The following is a 15392-nucleotide window of genomic DNA, read 5'->3' on the forward strand; positions in this document are numbered from 1 at the left end:
TGCTAGCTCTCTGTTCTCTCCACCCTGTCCCCTCCCTCACCCCTTCCAGCCACACTGGCCTTCTTTCTTGTTCCTCAAACACACTAGGCACGGTCTCACCTCAGGGCCTTTGCACTGGCTGTTCCCTCTGCCTAGAATACGCCTCCTCAAGACAGCCCCATTCCCTTACCTCCTGCAGGTCTCTGCCCAGGTGTCATGGGCTGGTGCAGTGAGGGGTGGAGCAATGCGGGGAGGCACTCAGCTCAGGGGCAAAGGGAAAGAGGAGGTCAGCACCACCCAAATCCCGCCACCTGGCTGACCTGCAGACCCGCGGCAGGAAGCTGAGCCACCATAGAAGCCCAGCCTGGTTCAGACACCCCCAGTCCACGCGGAGGTGGGTGAGTGACAGTAAGTGATTGCCATTTTGTAACACTGAGTTTTGGGGTGGTTTGTTACACAGCAATAACTGCCCGGTACAAGTCCAGAGAGCCTCCTTGCATATCCAGCTGCCTCTTGGTGCCTCTTTCTAGCTGTTTCTCAGGCACCGGCCATCAGCACATCAAACCCAACCCGGCAACTCCCCAGATCTGTTCCTCTCCTTGTGCCTACCAGTGACGGCCCCACCACCCAGTCAGGCTTCCGGGCCAGAAATCTGCTCGGCACGCTGCCCTCCCCGCCTCGGACGTACCACACGCCTAGTCCTAGACTGCTCCTCCCGCCAACAGCTCCCCAAGCACAGGCTCTGCTCTGTCCCCGCCCCGACCCGATCCCGGCCCTGGCCCCCACCATTTCTCCCGTGGGATCCCCTCCTCTTTGGCTGCCACCCTCTAGTCCTCCTCACGCCAGCCACTGTCCTCCAGGACCCCAGGGTGACCTTTCTCAAAGGCAAACCTGACCTCACCCGTCTCCTGCTCAAGGTCCCTCAAGAAGCACCGGCCTCCAGGCGTCCTCCGCCCTGGCCCTGGCCCTGCTGTCTGCCACTGCCACCGCCCCAGCCTCTCTCCGTGCGCAGCCGCAGTGGCACGTGCCTTCTCTGGCTCGCCCCGGGCCTCCACCTGTGCCTTCCATTCCATCCCTCCTCCCCTGCCAGCTCCTCGCTCTCCAAGACTCAGGTCAGCCCTCGCCTCTTCCCGGAGGTTTCCTCCGACCTCCCACTGCCCCCAGCCAGCGGGGCAGGTGTCCCCTTCTCTGGGCTGGGACAGCGCCCCTGTCCTAGCAGCTCCCACGTGGATTACTGTCTCCCTCGGGGAACTCCATGCTCCCCAAGGGCAGTGGCAGTAGGCAGAGCGGCCCTCAAAGGTACCCACATCCTAGCCCTGGAACCTACGACATGTCACCGTGCACGGCAAGAGGCATGAAGGTTGCAGGTGGAACGAAGGTTGCCGATCAGCCGGCCGTGAAACGGGGAGGCTATCCTGCATTGTCCAAAGGGGCCAGGGCAACCCCGAAGCAGAAGGGGATGCGGAAGAGGCCAGAGTTGGGGAAGCGTGACTACGGAAGCAGGATCAGAGACACGCGGCGCTGCTGGCTTGGGACATGGGGAAGAGCCAAGGGACGGGGCGTCGCTTGGAAGCCGCGAAGGCCGGCAAACGGATTCTCTCCCAGAGCCTCCGGGAAAGAGCACAGCCCTGCCGAGCCCTTGCTCTCAGCCCCACCAGCCCTGTGTTGGACTTCTCTATTTATTATCTGCAAGATAGGGAGTCGGTGTTGCTTTAAACAACTAAGTCTGTGCTGATTTGTGACACAGCGACAGAAAACAAACACAGCGGACAGCAGCACCTACTCCTCTCTGAGTCCTCGGTCCCCGGCGTGGCGCCCAGCACAGCATGGGGACTCGGGAAACGCTGTGAAAGAATGAGGCCACGGCCCTCTCTGAGCTACGGGTTTTCCGTTTGTCAAGTGGGCACGTCGGACAGGGCAGAGGTTTCCAAGCGAGTGTAGTCCTGGGTCCGAAGGCCGTGGGCCTGGACGGGGACGCCCCGGACGGGTTGCAAGCTCTGAGTGCATCTGTCGCCGGAGGGTGCAAAGGGAGATGACAATAAATAAAGACTCGGCCAGGCGCGGTGGCTCACACCTGTAATCCTAGCACTCTTGGAGGACGAGGCGGGAGGATCGCTCGAGGTCAGGAGTTTGAAACCAGCCTGAGCAAGAGCGAGACCCTGTCTCTACTATAAATAGAAAGAAATTAATTGGCCAACTAATATATATAGAAAAAATCAGCCGGGCATGGTGGCACATGCCTGTAGCCCCAGCTACTCGGGAGGCTGAGGCAGGAGGATCGCTTGAGCCCAGGAGTTTGAGGTTGCTGTGAGCTAGGCTGACGCCACGGCACTCACTCTAGCCTGGGCAACAGAGTGAGACTCTGTCTCAAAAAATAAATAAATAAAGACTCAACATAGAGGGAGTTTACTGAGAAGGGAAAAATCATTTCACAAATGGCAGGGAAATGAAAGTGGGACTTTGAGGAGGAGGGGATGGCATTTCTCAATCCCAGCAGGATTCCAGCACCAGGAGGCTGGAAACAGAGGAACAAGGCTCACTCCCACCTGTGGCCCACGCAGTGCTCGGCACGGGCTGGGCGGCCATCGCTGTTTCCAGAAGGAACTAACAAATGAATGTGTGTGGCCGCGTTCTGCAGGGAAGAGGTCCCGGCACTGCCATGGCGGGGACTGGGCAGGGCTGACATACCGACAGGCACTTGGTGCAGAAAGTGCTCGTGCCCGGAGGGGCTGTTCTCACAGCGAGGTGGGGAGGGGGGTCTACAGCTTGGCAGAACAGAGAAAGGCTCCTCTGGCCCAGGGTCCTCTTCAGTCCTCCCAGCCCCCAGCCACCAAGGTCGAACCCTGAGGAGTCCCATCCCAAGCAGTCCTGGGACGGCAGTGGGAAGGGGACAGGGGATTGGCGGCCCACAGGTGACACTGGTGAACACAAACGCACTCCAAGCCAATTGGGCCGTACCCTGCCCCCAGCACCCCTCCCCCAGCACTCGCCCTCCCCGCCTCTCCCGCCTCTCCCGGACAGGGGCGCGTCTGGCTTTCTCCCCACTCTGCAGCCTCCAGTATTTTTTATTTTACTGTTTCATTTTTTACAGAAACAAACTACTTTTTAAAAGAAAAGTAAACAATGAAAACAAAGAGTGTCATTAAATTCTGGGGACATCTGGTCACCTCCTGGAGACTTGGGAGGTCCTCTCTCTTTCTCTCTCCCAAATGGAGACTGCCATGCATTATGAGAAAGACATTAGAGCCATCTTACCCTCAGGGGAAGGCTTGGGCCCACAAAAGATCAGAGAATTCAAAAAGTGCTGACTCTCTCGCCACGTGGTGCCATGTCCTTCAGTTCCAGACTGTGACATAGCTTGTGTCCTAACTGTGGTCTGCACCCCAACCTCCAGGAAGCAATGGGTTAAACTATCTCTGCCTTGGCCTGCCTCAGTTTCCCCATCTGCACATAAACGGGGATCTAGTTCCCACCCTGCCCCACTCAGATGATTGTCCTAGAAATACAGGAGGTGATGGCCATAGAGGGTCTTGGGAAAAGTAAAAGGTGTTGCTGCTGCTGTTATTGTTATTTATTTTTATTTTTATTTTTATTTTTTATTTTTTTTTTATTTTTTAGAGCAAGTCCTCACAGTGATGTTATTTATTTTTACTCATCCATCAGACAAAGGTCAAGTCCAGGCCTCTATGTGAAGACATCAGCCATCTCGCAGTCCCTCCCTGAATCCACTCCTGTCACCCAGGCAGCTACTGCGTACCAGGCCCGCTACTCACATTCTCTTGCTGAGCCTACTAATGATGTTAAGGGCTAAGCAGGAATGGCCATTGGCTGGGTGTGGTGGCTCAGGTCTGTAATCCCAGCACTTCGGGAGGCTGAGGTGGGAGGATCACTTGAGGCCAGGAGTTCGAGACCAGCCTGGGCAACATAGCCAGACCCTGTCTCTACGAAAAAAAAAAATTTTTTTTTGATTAGCCAAGCGTGGTGGTGTGCACCTATAGTTCCAGCTACTGGAGAGGCTGAGGCAGGAGGATCACTGGAGCCCAGGAGTTCGAGGCTGCAGTGAGCTATGATTGCATCACTGCCCTTTTAGCCTGGGTAATAGAGCAAGACTTTGTCTCTCAAAAAAAATTAATGGATAAGAAAGAAACTGAGGCTGGTCTTGCCCAAGATCACAGAGAGGAGGAGAAAGACAGAGTTGGGATCCAACCCAGACCTGAGCCAGCCACATCCACCCTCCTTGCCTGTCCCCTGCTGCCTCCCCTGCCTGGGGGCCACCAGCCTGGGGACTGGCCTGCCCAGCTGCCTCCCCTTCCCTGCTTCTAGCGCGGCCTAGAGAAGCTGTTTACCCTGCGCAGAGCAAGGCTCACAGACTGCGGCGGCCTTGGCTTCCGCAAAGTTGGCTCAGTTTGCCACACACTGTTACCATTTAAGGGGCAGCCAGAAAAAAGGAAGAATGTTCCGAGTTAACAGGACTCCGCGCTCTTGGCCAGCACATTACCTGCTGCAGGCCTGAACCCTGGGGACTCATAAGCTGTCCCAGAACTCAAGGAAGCAGCACACGGTGAAGGGGGCCCTGGAGGCTGCAGGAAGGAACACGGGCCACCCTTATTCCCGATCAACCGGGCAGCCCAGCCTGGGACCACAGGAACCCAGCACCAGACAGGGGCCCTTCCAAACGGTTCCCGTGAAACTTAATAGACGTGTTTCCATTCCCTCCCGGTGAGCGCGGCCTGGCCTGGCTGGGCCTTTCATTGTTCCTTGACAGGGGCCAAGGCTGGGAAGGAAAGAAGGGGAGCGAGCCCGTGCCCCCCTCCCCTGCACCCAGCGCCAGAGAAGGAGCCCACCAAGGGGACAGGCAGAACCGGTCCGCACTGCTGGTCCCTGCAGGATGCTCGTGACCTTCTAGACTGACATGGGGAGCCTTGTATGCTGCCAAGGGACATGGAAAACTGTTCACTGGGGTTATGTCTGGGCAACGTCCTTGCAACAAGCCACTGTTGTTATTATAATCTTAAGAATTATACTTATTAAGTAAAATAAAGAAACGTAAAGGGTACAGGTGGACGGATGCCTTTTTACCTATGTACCCACTAAGTGTGCCTGTCACCACCTGCCCAGATCAACAGACAAAAGATTTCCACCATCCCAGAAAGAGGCCCTCTGGGAGTGCCCACACTTCTGAATATTGTTTTTTCTAAAAACTTCCATACACGATGACCTGTGTAGTATGCAGAAAAACACGTAGAAGCCTAGAAAAAAGTCTAAGTCGACATTAAATAAAGTGTTAACTACAGTCTCCCCCCGAGTGCTGTGAGCCGCAGCGTCCTCCTAAGGCAGCTTTTAAATTTTCTTCATAGTTTGTTGGATTTTCCAAACATTCTGTAATGTAACCAGCTTGTATAGTTTTTATAATCAGGAGGGGAAAAAAAATAAAAGTGTGACTGTGTGTGTGTTTTTAAGGCTGGTTTCCTTTTTAAATGGTCTCACCAGATGTTGCTAGCTGGATCTTCTGAGATGTGAAGTGAACTTTTCTTAAAGGTCCAGATTTATCTATTTACTCCAGCAGGCGAAGCTTTTAGCATCACTTAGCATCAGCTGCCTCCTTGCTTGGGAAGACAGAGGACCTGCGAGAAGCCAAGGTGGGCAGGGTCCTAGGGCTGCCTTGAACCCCTGCTCTCTTCTGTGGGTGAAATGCCTAGGGAAGGTGACATTCTGGCCCTGACTTGCTGGGTGAACTTGGCCTCAGTTTCCCCATCTGTAAAAGGAAAGTACTGGGCATATCGATCTCCAAGGCACCTTCCAATGGGGGCATTCTAGAATTCAAAGTATGATTAGGTTCAGGAAGGTCTGGAGCTCGGATGTGGTTTAATAAGGGGGTCAGCTAATCCTCAGTTGATGAGCAAGTTTAAAAAGATCTGTCCCATCCATCTTCGTGTCTCAGACCCAGGGAGAGTCTAAACTAGCAGTCACAGATACGAATGTCTTCAAGGGCCTGACGGGTGACATGGAAGAGAGAAATTGGCCAAGTGCAAGGAAGCAACCCCTTCAGCCCCTGGGTGAGTGGATCCCGATGGCCTCAGCATGGGGGAAGCAATAGGGAGGAGTGAGGCTTGGGGCTCACACCCCATCTCATCAGCATCAGCCGAGTGTTGCTTTGGCCCAGCACTGGGCCCTGATCTACTGATTTCTTAGCAAAATCTCCCAGCGTTTTAAAGGTTGGCCAAACCAAACACATCTGTGAGCCAGATACAGCCCAGCGGGTGGCGGGCTGTGACCTCCAGTCTCGAGGACCTGGGACCCTCCCCCTGAACTTCTCCAGACTAGAGATTCTAAAAGCAGCATTCCGTTGCTGCCAGGAAGTTCTTATTCACGTCCAACTAAAACCTCTTGCTTTTTATTTCTGTGTGGGTGGAGGTATGAGCGAGAATTGGCTCCTTATTAAAAAAAAAAAACCCTTTCAGAAACTGGAAAAACAGCCCAGATGCAGTGAACTGAGACGAGGGTAGGCGTCAGAAAGCCCACGTTCAAGTCCAGCTCTGCCCTGTGCCATCTGCGTGACCTCCAGCAAGTCACTCCACCGCTCTGAGACTGAGTTTTGTGTCTTTCCTGTCTTTCCCGCCCCCCTTTGCCTCTGCCCCGGGACTCATCATGTCCCGCCCAAACCACACAGTGGCACCGACGATAACTAGAGCTCTTCCTGCCGAGCAAGTCTTGTGTGTTAGGTTATACGTCTGAGCGCTTTGATGCATTATCTTATTTTATTGTTCCAATGATTCTAAGGATTCTAAGGAGGAGGCGTTTTTATTTCCATTTTACAAGTTAAGAAACTAAAGCCAGGGCTCTACTGCTCACAAATTACTGGTAGAGCTGGGCTATGAACCTGAGCAGGTAACCACCAGCTGTCCCATCTTCTCCCCAGGCGCCCTGCCACCCACACCAGGCTTCCCTTTGGCCCCCACAGTCGCCTTTCTAACACAGAGATCCAACTGTGACCCTCCACTGCTCAACAACCTCAGGTGGCTCCCTATTGCCTTGGCAACTCATTGGGCTGGTGCTGCAGCCCATCCGCTGGCTGGCAGGTTACTTTTCCTACTTCTGAACACACTTTAGAAGGGGTTTTCCCTCCCCATGACCCATGCACGAGGTTCTCTTGCCATGTCCGCATATTCCAATTTCTTATTTGCTTCATATTTATAATTAATTATGATTTACCCCACATTTGTCTTTTTGTCATTCTTTTTCAACTTAAATTTATTTTTGCTATCATACGTTTGTGCTATTTAAATCACTTCCTAATACTCACAAAGATGAGCAGCACTGCCTGACACCCGTCTCTGTGCCTCTGCTCACATCACACCCCTCCCTGGAAGGGGCGAGCTCCTACCCATCCTTCAGAGCCCTTCGAGCCCCAGCTCTCTTCTCTTTGTCTCTTCACGACGTCCTTCCAGGCATAGGGTTGGGCCCCACCACCCATCGGCCAGCCCAGAACTCCCAGCGAATGGACCTGCCTCCCCCAGGGACTGCAAGCCCCAAGGCAGGGACCAGATCCTAACACACAGCCTGGCGCACAGGGGCCTGGGGCGGGCGATCGCCATCCAGTACTAGGGTGATGTCGAACGAATTAAACTGGATGAGACCAGTTCATTGGGATGGGGTCACAGGTGGCCCACGAGACAATTTTGGGAGGACATGGACTCTATAGGAAACCACAGAAAGAAAGTTGCTCTAATTCTCTTCTAGTCTGCCTGATGACACCAAGGACAAAGCCTCAGTCTGGGGACAGTGTATCTCAAGCACCTTTCAGACAATTAGACATCACTCCTGTCAACAAGAACAACACAGTCGGCGGGTTTGGAACTGTCCACGGTCACCCCCATCCAGCCAGAATTTACTAACCCAGATTTGCCCTCGCTGAATAGATATTTTATGGTTACTTTTCAATTCATGACAACAGATACTGATTTTTTCATGGTCATGACATACAAATTTCTACTTAAATATATTTTCAGGTGTATAAAGCAAGTTGATGTGAAGAAAAATATTGAGGAAATGAGTAGTAGATTTTATTGTTTTCTTATAATATTTTATCCAGTAAGCAGATGTGTAAAAGTTGTTCCAGTGATACTAAAGTTTGGGAAATGTGGGACTTGCTAAAGCCTAAGCCCCTTAGCCATAGATTCTCTGAGGCAGAGCTGCTCCAAAACACTAGACAGCCATTAATCACACTGCTTCACAAAAATTATCAGGAAGGAAGAATACATGGCATGCTAGAGAGTCGGGAAATCAGGGAGGTGACATTTGGCTGGAGATTTACTAGAGGAACAGGAATTCATAGGTAAAGGTGTTTCACCCAGCTGGAACAGCATGTGCAAAGGCCCTGAGGCAGCACAAGCCATAAGAGGTTCTAGGCCAGAGTGGCTGGATCACAGAAGTGAGGCCAGAGAGGTGGACTGGTGACAAATAACTTTTACTATTTAAAGACAAGGAAGAAGGACAAATCTGCCCATTAGGAAAGAGGTGTTCAACTTTTGAGAGGGTCAGCCCCTCAAAACGCTGATTGATTGGAGGGTCTGGGGTTCAGTGATGGGTTTCTGGATCCTACAACTAATAAGGGGGTTAAGGTGCAAACCCGGGAGAGGACTGGCAAACATCACTTGGTGCAGGCTCTGGGTGGCTATGACAGCTGAGTGCAGGCTCGGAATTCAGGCTGTCCTAACTCCTGGTAGGGTGACCTTGGGCAGCCACTTAAGCTCCCAGAGCCTCTGGCCCCCATCTGTTGAGCAGAGATACCAGCAGACCTACTCTTCGGGTTGGTGTGAGTTACAGGAGCTCTCACGTGTAAACCACCCAGCCCAGGGCCTTGCCTGCAGGTGACAACCATAGCTTATGAGGATTTTCAAACAGCTCCAAGAGCAATGTGTGTGTACACCTGTCCTCCCGGTGCATGGATTTAGGTGCCTGCTTTTGCAACATATCTGTGCTGTGTATGCAGGTGTATGCCTGTATTTCAGCAGCATGGGACAGCAGGTGGACGAGGCTTGTGTGTATGAAAAGGCACATATGTCCAGCCTTGTGAGTGAGTGGGTGCGTTTCCGTGTGTTTTATGTGTGCGTGTGTGTGTGCATGTGTGTGTGTGTGAGTATGCACATACATTTACATAGAATTATTCTGCATGTAGACATGCACTTGAGTGAAAACCCACACAAATTCAACATGGTCGGTTACAGTCAAGGGGTTAAAGCCCTGGCCTGTCTTCAAAGCCCTTTCCCCAATCCTCGCAGCTCCTGTGAATCCGCCCGGGGCTCCTGGGCCTGTCTGGAGCTGGGCTGAAAACAGACTTTTCTTTCATTCCCTGCTCCCAGACACTGGCACAAACGCACCCCAGTGCACACACGCGACTCTCCCAGAGCGCCCCAAGCTTCTCAAGATGCCAGTCCAGAAAGCCCAGGTACGGGGGTCCTACCCTGCTCGCCCCCCTTCCTGAGGAGGGAACCCTTTCTCAGGGGCGCGCCCTGTGTCGGGACATTGTGCGCATCTGACTTCCCAGCGCCGAGTCTAAAGTAGCAAAACCATCGCAAGTTCCGGCCAACGATTCCCTCCTCTCCCCTCCGCGCTCTTAACCTCTTTGCCCTGCCCTTCCAGGCTGGGCCGGGAGGGGACTTGAGCCCCCCAGCCTCATCCAACCCCCATGTCAGGACAATGTGCATATCCGACCGGCAGCCCCAAATCTAAAATGCGAAACCACAGAGCCGGGATTCAAGCTCGGGTCTGCGCTCCGGGCTGGGACAGTGTTCAAGTTCACAGGCTGTCCCATCTATTCCGTCCGCTCCACACGTGACAAGGCCGGAGAGGACCGGGCCGAGAGGGACTCCGGCACCCCCTTCCACCCCAACCCTGCTGGGAGGTCTCCGCTAAAAGGTCGGGTTCTGCCTGGAGCCCGGGGCTGTTCTGGGGGGTCGCACGCTGCCCTGCTGAGAGGGGCAGGGCGAAGTGGTCCAAGCCTTGGCAGGCGTTACCATGGTGACGGGCTACAGCGGCGGCGGCTGCTCCTTCCCTGGGCGCGGGTCCGCGGTCCGCGGGTCGGTCTGTCGGGGGCAGCCCCCCAGCCCCGCCTAGCCCTGGAGCGAGCGGAGGCAGGACGGGACAGAGAGGAGAGGGTGCACGAGGGACGGAGGGACGGATGGAGACCGAGGCCGGAGACAGCGAGAGACTGAGGGAGAGACCGGCCGCGGGTCGGGCCTCCAGCCGGGGGGCGGCCACAGGGGCGGGGCGGGGCGGGCGGAGCGAGGCCCGGATCCCGCTGGCGGGGCGGGACAGCGGCCCCTTTGTGCCTGTGGCGGGGGCGAGCTGTCCCCCAGCCTCTTCCCACGCGCTCCCGCCGGTCCCGCAGCCCCGCGGCCTGCAGCCACGCCGTGCGCACCCGCGGATGCAGGCCCGAGCCCCAGCTGCGGGTGCAGCGCCCACACACCGCGGAGTCAGAGCCGGTTCGAGTCTCCTCCTCCACTTCCCAGCAAGTCACAGACTCTTAAGTCTCAGTTTCCTCATCTGTAAAATAGGGATCATGATGATGATAGTACCTGCCCCTTAGGTTTGGTGGCAAGGAGGAGGCATCTGTCCCAAAGCCCTTCCCCTATGAATTCTGCCCCCTTAGGCCACCACGAGCCCCAGTTCAGGGCTTTCCATGGTGGCTGTCTGCAGTTCCCGTCTGGTCCCTCAGAGGGTGACTGGCTGTGCGACCTTGGCCGAGCCATTATTCCCCGCTGGGCCTCAGCTTTGGAGGAAGATTGAGAAACTAGACCACTATGGTCTGAATGTGTGTCCCCCACCCGCAATTCATATGTTGAGACCTAACCCCAGGGTGATGGTATCAGGAGGTCAGTTATTCGGGAGTGATTAGGTCATGAGGACAGAGCCCCCATGAATGGGATTGGGGATCAGTGCCCTTATACAGAGGCCCCCGGAGCTGCCTCGCCCTTGCCACGACATGAGGACACAGCAAGAAGTCCCCGTCATCTACAAGCCAGAGAGCGGGTCCTCACCAGACGCTCAACCTGCTGGCCCATTGATGTTGGACTTCTTGGCCTTCGGAACTGCGAGAAATGAATTTCTGTCATTTAAAGCCACCCAGTCTAAAGTGTGTTGTTACAGCAGCCCAAACAGACGAAGACAATGACTAAGGTTTATTCCTGCTTGGATGACTCATTTGAGGCCAGGAGTTCAAAGCCAGCCTGGGCAACACAGCCAGGCCCTGTCTCTACAAAAGATCATTTAAAAATTAGCCAAGCGTGGTGGCGTGCACCTGTAGTTCCAGCTACTGGGACGCTGAAAGGTGGGAACATCACTTGAACACAGGAGTCTGAGACTCCAGTGAGCTATGATCACGACACTGCAGCCCAGCCTGAGCGACAGAGCAAAACCCTGTTTCTTTTTAAAAACAAAACCACAAACAAACAAACAAACAAACAAAAACCAGCAACATAAAGACATTGGGAGTAAGTGAAGAGCTGAGAAAGGACAAGAGTAGTGGTAAGGGTTTGAGTTCAAAGCGTAAGCCTTAACCACAACCATCTCCCACCCCATGTAGGTTAACCCGTCTTTTAGCAGAGGGAAATTGACCTAAGAGCCATCCCATCTTGCTGTGTAAATTTTGACAACTTCCTTCACATCCCTGAACCTTCATTTGCTCATCATTAATCTGGGACTAATAACACACCCCTCCCCATAATTTCACTACGTCACACAGCCCAGAGGATCCCCGAGACGAGGTTTATTAGGCAACCAAATAACCCCTCTCCACCGTGCAGGAGATGGTCCGGAAGGCTTTGCTATCACTACCCCAGATGTGAATTTAGGGGAGAACAGACTTATTGATGTAGGGTGCAATTCCACTGGGAGTTGGGGGATTGTAGTCTGGAGGCTTTAGAGTCTCAGGTTGCAGCGAGACAGACTGACATGACAGCCAGTGTTTTGGGATTGTGAGCAACAGAAGCTGGCTCTGAGTTAGTTAGGCAGAGAAGGAATGGATTGGCGGGGGGTCAGGCGCTCACAGAATCCGTGAGAAGGTTGGGGCATCCTCTGGAAGGCACAGCAGCAAGCAGGATGCTCCAGGGGTCTCATTAGCAGAAATGAATTAGAACCCCTTGAAGATTAATGGGATTACATCAAGGCAAACAAACACACCAAAGTAGAACTTTCTAAGTGTGTAATAGTTATGAGGTAGATTCTATTATTGTCCTTATTTTATAGATGAGAAACTGAGGCACAGAGAGGTTATGTAGCTTGCACAGTGTCAGATAGCTAGTACTCTGTAGATTCCCAAATTTGGAATGGGCATGGCTATCCCATTCTAGAAACTGTTACTAACCACCTTGCTATGTTACCTGAATGAATTCCAAGCATTCTTCCTGCCTTGTGTTGCTCCTTGCTAGCCTCGAAGCCTTAAAAGAAATTCTGGTTGGGCCATGTGCCTAGGGCCCCACTAGGACTACACATATCAGGAATATGTGGTCACCCAAAAAGAAATTAGATTGCATACAAAAAAGAGGGAATGGATAGGAAATGGCCTACAAACAAGTGCTATTACAGTCCACCCCTTGGGCCTCTCAACATTCTTCACAACCCTTAATACCATGCATGTTCTTCCAAAACTACTCTTTACTTACATGGCGCAACAATTGCACTTGCAACTGACAATGTACACAGACACACACACACACACACACACACTCCTATGTGGGTTTGATCCCATACTATGTGTGGCCCCAAAGAGGGTCACCTTTCTGAGCCTCAGATTCATTCTTTGTAAAACAGAGAGAATCATACTACTTCATAGTACTATGGTGGAAATTAAATAAGTTAATGAATGTAAAGTGTTTTGCACTGTGCCTGCTATATAAAATTAACATGCAACACATAAAATAGCGTTGTCTGTGTGAGGGGCTGACAGTTGTGAATTCACCTTCCAAATATACAGGCTCGGCTGTTGGACTGGACTTGGTTCATCTCTCAGGGACTTTCCAGAGGATTTTCCAAGGCCTGTTCAAGTGTTCACTTCCTCTCTCTTTGGCAAATGAATAACTGAATCATGCTCCAATTGCAACACTAGATTTTGAGAAATTACAAAATCCATCACTGGCCTTACACGTAGAGTGAAGTGCAGGGAATGGGAAAGTGACGTGGAAATGGGCTCTGGTACTGAGTTGCTGTGTAGGCTCGGGTAGATCCTTCATCTCTTTGGGCCCATAGTTCCTTTGCCATAAAATGGGGGTTATAATTCCTCCTCGTGAGGCTATCATAAGAATCATGGATAAGAATCATAATACATGGGAAGGTCTTAACATGGTGCCTGGCATGTAATAGGTCCTCAGCAAATGACAGCTAGGCCTATGATTTTGAGATTCCCAGGCCCAGACGCCAGGACACCTCACAAGGAGATAGGCTCACTTGAGAAGGGAGTTAATTTTAGCAGAATTTCATGGGATTAGAAACTCATTCATTCAGTAAATATTTATTTGCTCCTACTATAAGGATGCCAAATAGTTGGCACATATGCATCAACTCACCACCACCCCCCAGCCATGACAGACATCAGTGATCCATAATCCACTGATCGTGGAACTTTCTGCTGAACCTAGAAGCAGCCTCAGAATCTTCTTCAACTCAGAGCGCAGGCAGCTGCTACCAGTCAACACAAGCTGGCACGCAGACGTGCTTGCTCACCGTCTGAGATCTGTAACATACAAGGCAGACTGGCATCGAAGAGGACCAAGACTCCAGAGGCAGAGGCCTGGGTTTGAGTCTTGCCTTAAAACCTGCTATGGACCCTTATGCTGATGCTTAGGTCCTGAGGCAGTGCGTCAGCCATGGAGTGTGGCCCTGGGTCTCGGAGAGAGAGGCGTGAGCCATGGACGCCTTCGGTGTCTGCTTCAGCTTTGAGCTTAGGCCACGTGTTTCCTGGTCAGCTCCCAGCTGAGCACACTGTGAATAAGGACTCACCATTTCTGCCTAATGTGGGGCTCTTCTGTGAATAATCTTTGTGCCAGAGCTCCCCACTGGGCTGGCCAAGACCTTCTCAGAGCTGCACCACAGTCTGAAGTCCTTTCCACCCAATCCTTCTTCCTTCCCCCTCTCCTTTCACCACTGCCAGACCTGCGTCATGGTCCGAAGGCCCCCCCTTGGTCTTCCTGCCCCCTTCATCCTTCACAGCCATCCCCCCCACGACTCTCGTGCGCTCATAACTCTGGCGTCTGTTTCTCAGAGGACACAGCCCTACAGAAGACTAAGTTGGAAAAGAGTGGCACTCCTCTTCTCTGATGACAAGAACAGAGGTGGCACAGAGATTATTGTGAATGCTAGGGGCAAACAGTGACCCAGGACAGGGAGACTAGAGGGCACAGTAGCATAAGCCACAGCCTCCCCTGCATGAAACTGGCCTTCCCAATCAAAGTCTCTTGATCGCAAGTGACAGAAGCTCAACTCAACCTCACTTAAGTAAAAAAGGAACTTTAAAGGTCTTATAAGTAAGAAGTGGTGCTAGAGCTCTGTCATAATCCTTCTAATGGCTTCTTCCCTATGACCAGAGAGTAGGGCCTCCAGGCCTACATGATCTCAGCTCAGCAATCCTAATACAAAGATAACATCTTTTTCCTGACATCAAAATAGTAATTCCAGGCAAGACCCTGATTGGCCTTGCTTGGGTCACATGTCCATTCCTGAACCAATCACTGTGGCCAGAGTAATGAGGATACTCTGATTGGCTGGATTAGCTCTGTGCCCTCCCCTGGCTGGGAGCACATGATGGTGGCTCTACCAGGGCTGCATGGAGGGAGGAGAAGGTCTCCAAAGAAACAGAAGGAGGGAGATGGGAACCCAGGTCAAAACCAACAAAAGCTTTGGTGATCATTATCTGCTTCATAAACACTATGAAAAAAAAGACAAAAGAGATCGTTCTCATCCCTCAATGAGCTTCTCTTTTTATAGGGAAAATATGATGTTTAAGTCCATTTTCCGATCAGCTGCTGGGCTGGGTTTGGGAGAACCTGTGGGTACGTAGGTACTGCAGACTGTCCCACCCTTTCCTAGGATGCCCACGGTCTGGTGGGACAGAGAGAGATGGAAATAACTCACGGCCACAGAACCCTTGGAGCCCCTAAAAGAGACTTAAAACATCCCTGGTTCAACTGTCCTGATTGACAGCAGGGAGATCCCCTCATGGAGGGGTGACTCACACGGTGTCACTCTGCCCAGCCAGGACAACAATCTGTTACACTTGGTTTGTTCTTAAAACTGCCTCCTGGTTGAGGCATCTGTGATGTGTGTGAGGCCTCCAAGTGAAGTCTCTGTCTGTCCACTAACCCCCTAAGGAATCTCGGGGGGTTGCCTAAATTCTGTGAACCTCAGTGTTCTCACCTGTA

At 52.5% G+C, this 15392-nt stretch overlaps 1 protein-coding gene across 2 annotated transcripts in view; it reads left to right on the forward strand.

Moving 5' to 3' along the window:
- The window catches only part of BPI (bactericidal permeability increasing protein), a 98467-nt gene that overhangs the window by 25376 nt on the left and 57699 nt on the right, over nucleotides 1-15392 (forward strand). The window lies entirely within an intron of this gene.

The sequence above is a fragment of the Microcebus murinus genome, chromosome 16, assembly GCF_040939455.1.
Source record: "Microcebus murinus isolate Inina chromosome 16, M.murinus_Inina_mat1.0, whole genome shotgun sequence".
Taxonomy (NCBI): domain Eukaryota; kingdom Metazoa; phylum Chordata; class Mammalia; order Primates; family Cheirogaleidae; genus Microcebus; species Microcebus murinus.